Source organism: Cloeon dipterum, chromosome 3, assembly GCF_949628265.1.
Source record: "Cloeon dipterum chromosome 3, ieCloDipt1.1, whole genome shotgun sequence".
In the NCBI taxonomy this organism is placed as follows: domain Eukaryota; kingdom Metazoa; phylum Arthropoda; class Insecta; order Ephemeroptera; family Baetidae; genus Cloeon; species Cloeon dipterum.
Genome location: NC_088788.1, coordinates 11,578,583 through 11,591,144, shown reverse-complemented (window position 1 = coordinate 11,591,144; position 12,562 = coordinate 11,578,583).

Genomic DNA, 12,562 nt, shown 5'->3' with positions numbered 1-12,562 from the left:
GGGAATAACGTATTTTGGTAAACCTTTCAAAGATGGACATGTATAGCTTACAATCATTTCTGAGTTTTCTGTAGTCTAGCTCAAGATTGAACTAAAAATATTTGGCAAAATGATAATGTAATGTATGAGTCATCACGTGAGCAATTAATTAAGGAGATTCAGGTTTTGCCACATCATATATCCACCAGATATAAGAATTGAAAAATTAAAAATGGGTTCTCATCAATAAATATAAACCACAGCATATATTAACAAATTATTAATACAGCCCCAGCGCAGCGAACCCTTTAAATTTACAAGCCATACATATTTAATTAATTATAGCGATCTGAAGTTCAGCAAAACATTCAAAAGGGCGCGGGGGTTAGTTGCTATTTTTACGACATCGGGGCAGATTAAGCCAAAGAATGTCAAGACAGGAAGAAATGGGGAGAAGAGGTAAAACTTATTAAGGTTGCTTTTCTCACCACCTGGTGTCACTACCCTTATTTCACCTTCAGTGGTTGTCACCTGATGGCGCTACCCTTCATAACATCCACCTTTGCTTCCAACGTATGCGTGGCCGATTCGACACAACATATGTTATTGTGCTCACGCGACCCGACGGTAAATATATATCTCTTTATGTTTGTTAGATATTTTTCAATTATTTTGGGAAAAATCAATAAGGATATAAACAATTAAGATGATTGTTTAGTATCATAAATCGATTTAAGTGAATTTGACGAACACATTTAAAAATTTTCCTGTAACTAATCACAATGAACCGACATTTTCTATATTAAAACCAGCCAATGGCTTTTGCATTTTTTGTTACAATTGTTTCGTTTTAGGTACGTGTTTCTCAAGTTTGTCTTGTCGAAGGTAGCAGGTGAACCACCACTGTGCGAAAATGCCATCGCGCCGAAGGACTATGCTTTCGCTTGTGAGTAAACTAAAGATGATACATGTGCACTCTTTTCGCACTCGGACTAAATTTTTCGGTGCAGGAGATTTTTCTAGTCGGGGGCCAAAGTTGCTCCGCTACAATATCTTGAGCCAATTAAATTTACAAAAACACTATAATTTTGAAGAAGCTTTAAGTTTGCATCATAATTATCAGTTAATTTTTAACTCTTAATTTTTATCAAATCCAGGTCAAATTCATATTTCTTGAACATATGTACATACTGCACAGTAGCATTTCATTTTTAATACATAAATGCTTAAGTTAAGTATTTTTTCAGTTTGAATCTCGAATGAGAGCATTAAACACGGATTCTGTAGAAGAGGAAGATGATGATGATGATTATGATGATTTTTTTGATGATGATGAAGATGATGATTTTTATGATGATGATGAAGATGATGACGGAACGATGCTAGGGCAAGTGGCGACCGGCCATGACAGTAATGCGTCTTTTGGTAGTTCAACTATTCCTCTTAATTATTTAGTCTCGTGGTTCAAGTAGTAAAGTTAATACTTAGACTGTGAAATTACAAATAATTAAAAATCACAAATGCAATAAATAATTACAACAATGAAAAAATTGCATCCCAATATAAATAATTATGACACTTACCCCGCAATGCGGGTCTTATTAATTTGAGATCAAAGTTTTTATAGAAAATTCTCGCACAAAAACTCATCCTAGCCGGAGAGAGAAAATTGTGTCGTGCGAGGGGGAGAAGGTGCACTAAGGGTGCGTTGCTTGTCGCACACCTTTGTACTGCCACCTGGCGATACACGTTTAATGCAAACTAGTTATTAGGACAGTAGTGGCGAAAAGATCACTCACACCATCCTTATACAGATAAATCTTTTTACAGAAAACCATCCTGTTAACCTTCCTCCAATTGTTAAACCAGAATTTCTCGACGAAGAAGTTGATTTAAATTTGGATTCCGATTTGGAAGCAATTATAACCGACGATGAGCATGATTTAGACGAACCAGAGGCTAAACGACTTCGCCAGGATAATTTTAAAACCGATAAAATCGTCAAAGGTGAGATATTATTTTCCTTTGATCTCTATTTTGTGTGCAACTAAAATATATTTATAACCAACAGAGGAATGTGCTATCTGCCTTTTTCTCGCCGAGCTTCCCGTCCGAATGCCATGCAGCCACGTATTTTGTTTCACCTGCGCAAGAGGCATGATTAAGGGACAAAATAAGTCCTGCGCTTTGTGCAGGAAACCTATTCCTCCAAATTTCATCACGAATCCAGAAACGTTCGCCACTCGAGCCGTTGATGCGCCAATGGGCAAGTACTCTTGGTTCTACAAAAGTCGGTCTGGCTGGTGGGCATACGCACCAAGGATGCAGACCGATATTGAGAGCGTGTTTCAAAGTGGACAATCAACATTTGAATGCATTCTGAATGGCAAGAAGTACTTTTTTGATTTCATATTATCCATTCAGACATTCGGGATGTATAAGAAGAAGATCCAACATATCAAGAGAGGTTTGAGCAAGAGCAGTCATTTAGGAGTGGCTGGTCTCAGATACACTGTGCCTTCGTAGTGAACAGTAATATTCTGATATTGTAAGGAAAATGGTACATTGTTTTATTAAAAAATACTATATCAGGAATATCCAAATTGTTTTTATTTATAATAAAGAACGAATTAAATTTTGAGTTTCTTAAATAATATATTATGCTTTTTGCAGATGCCATATATATATATATATATAAAAGAATTAATTAGTATAAATTGTTATGATCTTATTCACTCTTCTTGAAGTTCCTGCGTTGTTTGTAAAAATTGCTTTCATGAGAAATAATAGAGCCATATCAAGGATTACAGAGACAAGGTGTATTTTTCTCAAATTTTTTTTAAAGTAAATATTTATTACCAACGAAATATCGTTTTTAGCTTGTAGCGGCCATTGGTTCGCGTTCGAGGAGCCTCAAATTAATACAAGGGCAACTTACGTCCTCAATCATTGGAGTGGCTGATGGTCTCAGATAATATAGTGTGCCTTCTTAGTGCACAGTAATTTTCTGATATTGTTTGGAACATTGTACCTTGTTCAATTGTAAATTTTTAAAATATAAATGTACTATTTCTTTAAATATGGAATATATTTTTCGCTTTTTATTCCCATCCAAGTCCGAGGACTGGAAAGGGCGCGCACTGTACTAGCATGAATGCTGAAACACCGGGAACGGATAACATAGACGCACCAGGCCGCACAGGGACCCAGCCCACAGAAGGGCCACTTGCCTCCGCACCGAGGACTTTTTGAAATGCTAGACATTCGTTCCGTGAAGCCAAATCACGCACGCTGGAAAGGTGCGAACCAGCAAAAACGTCGAGTTTCCCTAGAGGTATGCAGCCGGCAGCCAGGCGTTGAACACCATCCAGCTATACTTACTATACACGCATATTTAGTTGCTTAACTTCGGTGATCTAACGAGAACACAACGACATTTAACGTTGTATTGATTAATTGGCATTTGATGAAATCAACACGTAAAAAATTCAAACAGACGAGTGATTTATTTTAATTTTTTATTTTTCTTTCTCTCTTGCAATCTCCCTTTTTCTTAAATTGCTTAAATTTCTTTATTTGTGAGTCGAAAGACGATTTTAAAGTGATGTAAACATCATTCTCCGCATGCTCAGAACCCCAATTATTGCGATATTTGGGATACCTCGCAGGCGCATGAGGGGAGTGCAATGCGTTGCACTCTCGGTGATTTAATAGTCAGAGGCCCGAAAACCACCACCACGCAAAGCACGCAAGCTGGTGTGCTACTTGCCAACCTACGATCTTTTAAGCGATCGGATTTCTAACTCCTTTTTTAAAGATCAAATGTAAGTGAGATTTCTCTTTGGGCTTCTACCTTTGTGACTTTTGTGCACAATTAATTTTATCGGGCCAACTTCTGACTATTCAATTGCTACCCTCAGGTGTTCTGCGGGGCCGTTTGGTATTTCTTACACCGACGACGGCCTGCAGGTGATTTTTCTAGTCGTGGGCAAAAGTTTCACGCTAAAATGTCTTGAGCCTAAATTCACAAAAATACCTTAATTTTGAATAAAAGCTTTAGGTTTGCATTGCTCACCACCTGGTGTCACTACCCTTATTTCACCTTCAGTAGTTGTCACCTGATGGTGCTACCCTTCATAACATCCACCTTTGCTTCCAACGCGTATGCGTGGCTGGTCCGACACAACATATGTTTTGCTCACGCGACACGACGATATCTCTTATGTTTGTTAGATATTTTTCAATTATTTTGGGAAAAATCAACAAGTATATAAACAAAGTTGCTCCGCTACAATATCTTGAGCCAAAATTTACAAAAACACTATAATTTTGAAGAACCTTTAAGTTTTGCATCATATAGTTAATTTTTAACTCTTTATATTTTTATCAAATCCGGGTCAAATTCATATTTCTTGAACATATGTACATACTGCACGGTAGCATTTCAGTTTTAATACATAATTAAAAGTTAATTATTTTTTCAGTATGGATTCGCAATCACTAGACGCACGTCCGGCGCCTATAGGAGAGGAAGATGGTGACGATTATATCGAGAGAGTTCTCTCTCTTGAGGAGTGGTTCAATTCAAGAGACGGAAATGCTTATTTTGGTAGTGCAACTATTCGTCTAATTTATTTAGTCTCGTGATTGAAGTAGTAAAGTTAAGAATAAGACACTGAAATTACAAATAATAAAAAATCACAAATACACAATAAATAATTATCGTCCTGTTAACCTGCCACCAGCTTCTCTTGAACCAGCATTATTTCTCGACGAAGAAGTTGATTTAAAATCGGATCCTGATGTGGAAACAATTATAACCGATGATGAGCGGGATTTAGACGAACCAGAGGCTGAACTTCGTCAGAATTATCTTCAAACCGATAAAATCGACAAAGGTAAGAAGTATTTTCATTTGATCTCTATTTTGTGTGCAAATAAAATATATGTAACCAGCAGAGGAAACAAGTATAACCAATGATGAGCGTGATTCCGAGGAACCAGAGGCTAAACGACTTAAAACCGATAAAACTGACAAAGGTAAGAGCGCATTCTCCTTTGATCTCTATGTGCATATAAAATATATTTAACCAGCAGAGGAATGTACTATCTGTCTTTTTCCCGCCGAGCTTCCCGTCCGAATGCCATGCAGCCACGTATTTTGTTTCACCTGTGCTAAAGGCCTGATGAAGGATGAACAAATGTCCTCCTGCGCTTTGTGCAGGAATCCTATTCCTCCATATTTCATCACGGATCCAGAAATGTTCGCCACTGGAGCCGTTGAAGCGCCAATGGGCAAGTACTCTTGGTTCTACAAAAGTCGGTCTGGCTGGTGGGCATACGCGCCAAGGATGCAGACTGATATAGAGAACGCGTTTCAAAGTGGAAAATCAACATTTGAATGCATTCTAAACGGTCAGGAGTACATTTTGGATTTTGTAAAGTCCATTCAGACATTTGGAATGCAGAAGACCCAACATATCAAGAGAGGCTTGAGCAAGAGCAGACATTTGGGAGTGGCTGGCCTCCGATACACTGTGCCTTCTGAGTGAACAATAAATTTCTGATTTTTTTTCTCGGAAAATTGAAATTGGTTTATTGAAAATATTTTTTATATATTCTTATATCTGTAGCGGAACAACAACGCGGTCCTGCTTTTAGTTGGAAAGCCAACAATTGTCGGCGGTTTGAATTATTGTAATTTTGCATTATTGTAAAACCGCAGAAAGATGATTTTTCGTCCGTCAGCCACACGGTGCTGACGTGATTTGTTTAATTGTGCAGAACCCGATTCAAAGGGGTGAGTCCAACCATCAGTTAACAAAAGAATTTATCACTTATTATTGTAAAACAATTTCAGTTCTTGTACTTGATTCAATTTGGGAGAATGAAAGGGTTGAAATGATGAAGACCGATTAATTCAGATTGACGAATTTGGTTGGTGTATTAGTTACATAGTTGGAAATCCGATCGGATACTTAAATCAAGTACAAGAACTGAAATTCTTTTACAATAATAAGTGATAAATTCTTTTGTTAACTGACGGTTGGACTCACCCCTTTGAATCGGGTTCTGCACAATTAAAACAAATCACGTCAGCACCGTGTGGCTGACGGACGAAAACTGAATTCTTATTTTAAAATCATCTTTCTGCTGTTAAACAATAATGCAAAATACAATAATTCAAACCGCCGACAATTGTTGGCTTCCAACAAAAAGCAGGACCGCGTTGTTGTTCCTCTACATATCTTTATGGGGGACTCACACTTTCCGCTCACTCACACTTCTCGCTCTGATGGGAAGATTCAATGTTAATCCCTATCCTAGCGAGAAGTGTGAGTTGGGCGAAAATGGTGAGTCTGCCATATATACATATATACAAACCTACTTTGGGTCTCAGCCGATTGACGCGCCTTTAATTAAATCTGCTAGCGCGTCGGGGCAGATCAGGCTGAAAAGTACCGGGAAGAAACGGGGATGAAGGATATTTCACCTTAACAAAATGGTTGCCACCTGATGGTACTACCCTTCTTACACTGCAAGTCAGGGGTGAGAAAATATCACTGCGCTGCAGTGAGAAAATCTCACCCCTGACTTGCAGCGTAGCATCTACCTTTGCTTCAACGTATTCGTCGCTTGGCTTGTCCGACACGACATTTTGTGCGCGAATCAACGGTAACAACCATATTATCATCTCTTATTATGATTGTTAGGTATTTTTAAGTTATTTTGGTAAAATTCAATAAGGAAATTTAACAATGAATTACCATAATTGAATTAAAAGTGAATTACATACGTAAACAAATGAAGCGCTGAGCAGAAGTTCATATAAAAAAATATATCACAATTATTACTAGTTTGTGAAGTTTCAAACTCTATAGAAGAAAATACACGGCGCGTTTATGGAGATAAGTTTTTTTTTAAGTTGTTTTGTGGGAGCTCTTTTTGGAAAAAGCGTTATAGCTTTTTTTTAGAAGATAAATATAAACCTATCGAAATGTAAAAAATATTATATCATTTTCATCATTTCACATAAAATTAGGGATATTTTGAAATGTCTTGAATTCCAAAACTTATATTTTCTATGGCATAAAATATTATTTTTTTGTATTAGACACGTTGCTCAAGATTTTTCGATAGAATAAGCAGGTGGACCACTGCTGTGCGAAAATGTCATCGACGATGGCGGGGAGTTATTTCAGATAGAGGTTCGTTAATAATTAAATTATATGTCAATATATGGGCACTCCTTTCGCATTTGGATTCAATCAAAATTTTCGGTGCAGGAGATTTTTCTCGTCTTGGGCAAAGTTGCTTGCTAAAATGTCTATTGGAGTCAAAACTCACAAAAACACTAGAATTTTGAAGAAGCTTTTTACGTTTCCATCATATTAAACTTTCAATGATTTTATCAAATGATGATATTTTACATATATCTTGTTCGGAATAATTTTTTTTTATAATTGTTTGAGCTATAGTGAGTAAATTTAGTTTTATTAAGTTTTTATACCATACGAAAGCAATTTTTTGGATCATAAAACGTTGAGAATTTCTTTCATTTTTGGCGCGTGTTGCCTGTTGACAAGATTTATCAGCTTAATTTATTGCGTGTTAAATATTTTGATGGTGACTTTGGTGATCAGAGATTTCACCAGTATAATACACGATTGTTACTTACCGCTCCAGTTGTCGAACCAATGTTAGATAATAAATATTTCAATAGAACATCTGAATGTATTTTGCCGAGACTGTGGAACATGTTAACGAGTAAGTTAAAAAATCTGAGAGACAAAAGTGATGTTAAGCGAAAAATCAAAAAGTGCCTTATGAACAATTGAATCGAACTCTTATTGACCATATACTGCATAAATTTCATAATTTCATGATAATGTGTACACGACTGTATTAAATTATGCTGCCTTGTGCAGCTTTTTTTTAAGCACCAGCAGTTAATTCTTCGGAATTGGCTGGACTTCCAAAGATTACAAATAAATATTCTTCTTTAAAAAAAGTTAAACATTTTTTTTAATTTTATTAAGTTCAATATAACTTTCCATATTTAGCAAAAGCACACGTGTGTTTTTATTGGCATTTTTTGTCCCGGTCCGTGTCTCTGTCGATCGGAGTAAATGCACGTTTGTTAACAAGTGCGCCCTACTCTTGTTGCAAGTAGCATTACTCAAAGGAAACACCTTGCATTAATTTTAACTGCATGCCGTGTGCAATAAAAGACCACGCATCCAACCTACCGAATGAGTGCTGTTTTCTTTCGCATGCACGCCAGATTTAAAATGCTAATTAAGACGCTGGCGCGAGGGCTGCAGCCACGGGCGCGGATAAGGAAATGCGTTTTTTTTCGTCCAGACGACAAGCGAGTTAAAAATAAATAAAGAGGCGGCCTTTATTTCGCGAGACGGGAGCGGCGACTGTTCTTGTTCGCACATGATTTATTTTTAAGCTCTAGAAGGAGTTGTCTGATCGCCAATTATCCCGGAATTTAATTACAGAGCGCGTGAAGATTCAATGAATAATTTCACACGAAACTTAAGTAGAATCAATTAACAAGATTCATCCTGATTAATATTTTTTTCGATTTGAATTTGAAAGCAAAATGGTTATTATTCATTTCACTCGCAAGGTTGATTTTAAACTCCACTTGGCAGCGCTATATTGAGTGAAAATAAAAAGTTATTTACATTATTTATATTTATCTCGCAAGCAAACGAGTTCGCTAACCAAGGTGGGCGATCTTTCTATCCATATCAGTTATTGAAAAACTCGCTGCAACTCGTCCCCGCGCCGAGTAATTAACTTTCCATGCGTGCGGCGTGGCCATATTTGTGTCACAATTATGCTAATAAGCGAGTCAATCCAAAAATGCCGCGCGAATCAATGGGCACGATGCGTCTTGGCCAAGGTCTGCCGGTCGGTCATCTCCGCGAGTGCGCGACCAGGAAATTCCTGTTGGGCCGCGCGGTCAGTTTATCACGGAGCTTCTCACTTTGGCCTGGCGCCGCCGCCTTAAAATCTGCGGGGGACCCAAATTAATGGCTCGACATTAGTTTTTATTACGAATTCAGCTCGCCCGCCAAAGTAATGGGCCAAAATAAGACGTGAATTATCCAAACCTGATTTCCTCTGTCAATAATAACGTTTAATATATAATGAACGTGTAATTTGCTGGATTTTGCTATGGGGAATGAATTAGTTGGCAATGCTCCGTATATTGAAAAAGGTGTGCAACATTTATACGATCATGATTTTATGACGGAAAATTAGCTCTTAACGGCTGAGCAAACACTGCGATTCCATAAATAACCGAATGCAAAAACCAGTGTGCCGATACAATTATGCTGCACGAATTGATCACATGCGCGATGCTGTAGTTTATCGCATGCGGGAAGCTCGAAACGAAAAGTTTCTCCCGCTCTCTCAATATATATTATCTGTCGAGATTAAAAACGCTCGAACGGCGCCTGGTGGACCGAAATCCTGCATAAACATGTTGAATATATTTTTTAATTCTCTCTTCCCTCCGCCACACTCTCAAGCCTTAGGTAACATTAACAAAAAAATGGCACGGCCACACCCAAAGCATTGATCTTGAACTTGATCTCTGTGTGCGAGTCTTATGCTAAAATGGATCATAAATAAACGGAAGGAGTAATAAAATTGCTGCTCCATATATTAAAATAATTGAGAGCAGCGCTGCAATAATGGACCCGTTTTGGAAATATGGGACTATAAATAAATCAAATATATTAATTTAACTGTGATTTTTTACTATTGACTGTGCATCTGTTTTCTCCGAAGAACAATTTTAATTGTTAACCTTAATTGAACAGGTAAAGAATATTTTTGGGCTCAAAGTTCCAACAAAAAACCCATTCTCATATGGACATAAAATATCTAATTTTCTGATTTTATTGAAAAATAATGGTGTGAATTTTTAGCTAATTTGAATGGCTTTCAGACAGCCAGTTAGTATTCTTTTGATGCTTCATAGTTAGAAGCTAGGAAAATCCTGAAAAATCAAAGACTGTTTAGAAAGTTCAAATTACCAATTTTCAAAATAAATTTTAGTTTACGTAAGCACTCCAAAGTCATTGGTGTGCATTGGTGTGTGACAGCCGAGGAAGATTTTTATCTCTTTAGTTAACCACCTCGCTTCTGTTTTGCACAAAGAAAAAAGCAATTTGCTTCGGCTTGTCGTTCCAGCTCGTTTTCTACAAAAGGAACACACCTCGATCTTTGAATGTGCAAAATCATCGTGTACGCCAAAATAGACTCCCGCGGACGCCCAATTAAAATTGAATCCGGCGAGACAAAGCTTTGTTATGAATAAAAAACTGATTTTTGCGTTAATTTCGCGAGGTGCTACGGTCTATTAGAAATTCAAATTTAATGCGTCGTCGCTGGAGCTTTTCCTGGTGCTTTTGTGACGCTGGCTGAGGGTGCGGTCGGGCTGGGTACTATTGATACGCGGCGGGATAACAAATTCATATGGATTGCCAGCCGACCTTGCACCAAGGCCTTGTTCGAGAGCGCCGCAGTCCCAAGCCAGCGCGCGAATAACCTCTGATAGAGGCTTCTTTTACGTAATCCTATCGGCTGTCGATGCAGCGTGCAGAATATCAATATACGCGCGTGAGCATTACCGCTGATTTGCATAGCGTTTAGTCCGCGACGTTCGCGATATCCAATCATTCAGCCGACGTTTGACAGCCGGTGTGCCGCCGAGCGAGCGTCTTCGCCAAGTGCGATCGGGAAAAGTAGTGCAGTAATGTAACGAACGCATGGGCGTTGCACTTTCGATTTTCTTAATGACGGAATAATTGCGTGTATCACAAGTGACAAATGATGCCGGCCGCCGACGACGATGAGTGCCATAATGAACTGGTTTCGATGAATAAATAAAATGTCTCGGACAGATGAAATAAATGTGAACTTAACATGCTGATACTCTTTTTTTAATTTCAAAAATAATTTGATTGCTGGCAAAATTATCTCTCTTTATTCTAATTTGAATTGAAAATAATGCCAAGAAAATTATACGAGTTTGAAACAACGAGGGATTGAAAATTTTCACCCCCAGCTAAGGTTTTAACGTCATTGTTTGAAAACCAACATTAAATATAATTTTCGTTCACTCTCACGACGCTTTTATTTTTTCTGAAAAATCCTTTCAAAGTCTTTTTTACCCCTAAAATTTCCAATGAAAATTATGATAACCTCTTACTTTTTTAATAGTGTCTATATAACAACAAAATTATCCGTGTTTGTTGTTCAGGAGTAATTACACGTTGAGAAGAATCTTATAATAAAGGCTGATTGCTGTCAGGGAAGGTTTTCGGCAAAAAAACGTATATAGTCTCACGAACTGCCTCCTTTTTTTCTTGTTTGACCTTCAGCGTCAGTTCGAGTCTTCTATCATCTGCCTCAAATATTTTCTATCCTTTGCACAATCGCCATGAAAAAAGATAAGCTAGGTGGCGAGGATCAGGAAGATCGCATTCCCCGCATTTTGCATAATGCACAGGAACAAGTTCAGTTTACCAGGTGAACCTTGTGTGTGATGTGGAATATGAGACGGAACGCGTTGAGCACAACACATCTAACTGGATATTCTGCATAATCAGTAAAACCGCAGTAAACAGCAGAGTGCAGTCTGCAGAAATGTTCGCGATGTCAACAAGATTTCTGATGGTTTTATTGCACGAATACTGTGGTTATTCCATTGATCCACTCCAACCTTTGATGAAATAAGGAATTATGTTATTCATATATGAAGTTACCAACAATCGTAATTTGTATTTAATTTCGTGGGAAGCGAAGGGGGCTGTTGCCAAATTAACTTCCAAAAAGGGGACAAATCTATAAGACTTATTTCTCTTAGACTATTAGGGGAAAAATATGAATGAAATAAAACTGGGGCATTGCAAAAAGGCCAAATTATTTTTTTTTCTCATTTTAGGAGCTGGCTATTAAACAAAGTATTTTATTTTCCTTTCAAATTATTGTTCTAGAATAGTACAGATAGATTTATGAAGAAAAATTACATATTTCCTTTTTTGCCACTCATCAAAACTTCCCCAAATTTTTTATGATTGAATAATTTTATTATATTCAAAATAAATTTTGGAGACACTTACACAGGAAGACATTTTCAAGCAAAATAATAAACTAAAATGAAATTGGAATATATGCGGTAAGTATCTCAAATTTATCAAGACTAAATTTTGAAATTTAATTAAATTAACAAACTCACTTTTGAAATTTTTTTTGTCACTTATGCTAAGTAATCCCAATGTAGCTTGTCACGTACTCTCAGGCAATAAATATTATTGAATAGAACCAATTTAGAGCGATTTCCGATTCCCAGGCGACGCTTTTTGGGCTCACCGTTCGCCACAAGACAGATTGCTCCATTTAAAAAAATATTCCACTCGGCACAGGATTCGCCGGATTTATCGCCTAAAAAGCGTCTCGTCGCGTTTACCGGCACACATTATGTATGGTATCTGCGTGTGTGTGTGTGTGTGTGTGTGTGTGTGTGTGTGTGTGCCGGCGACGCTGCTCGAGC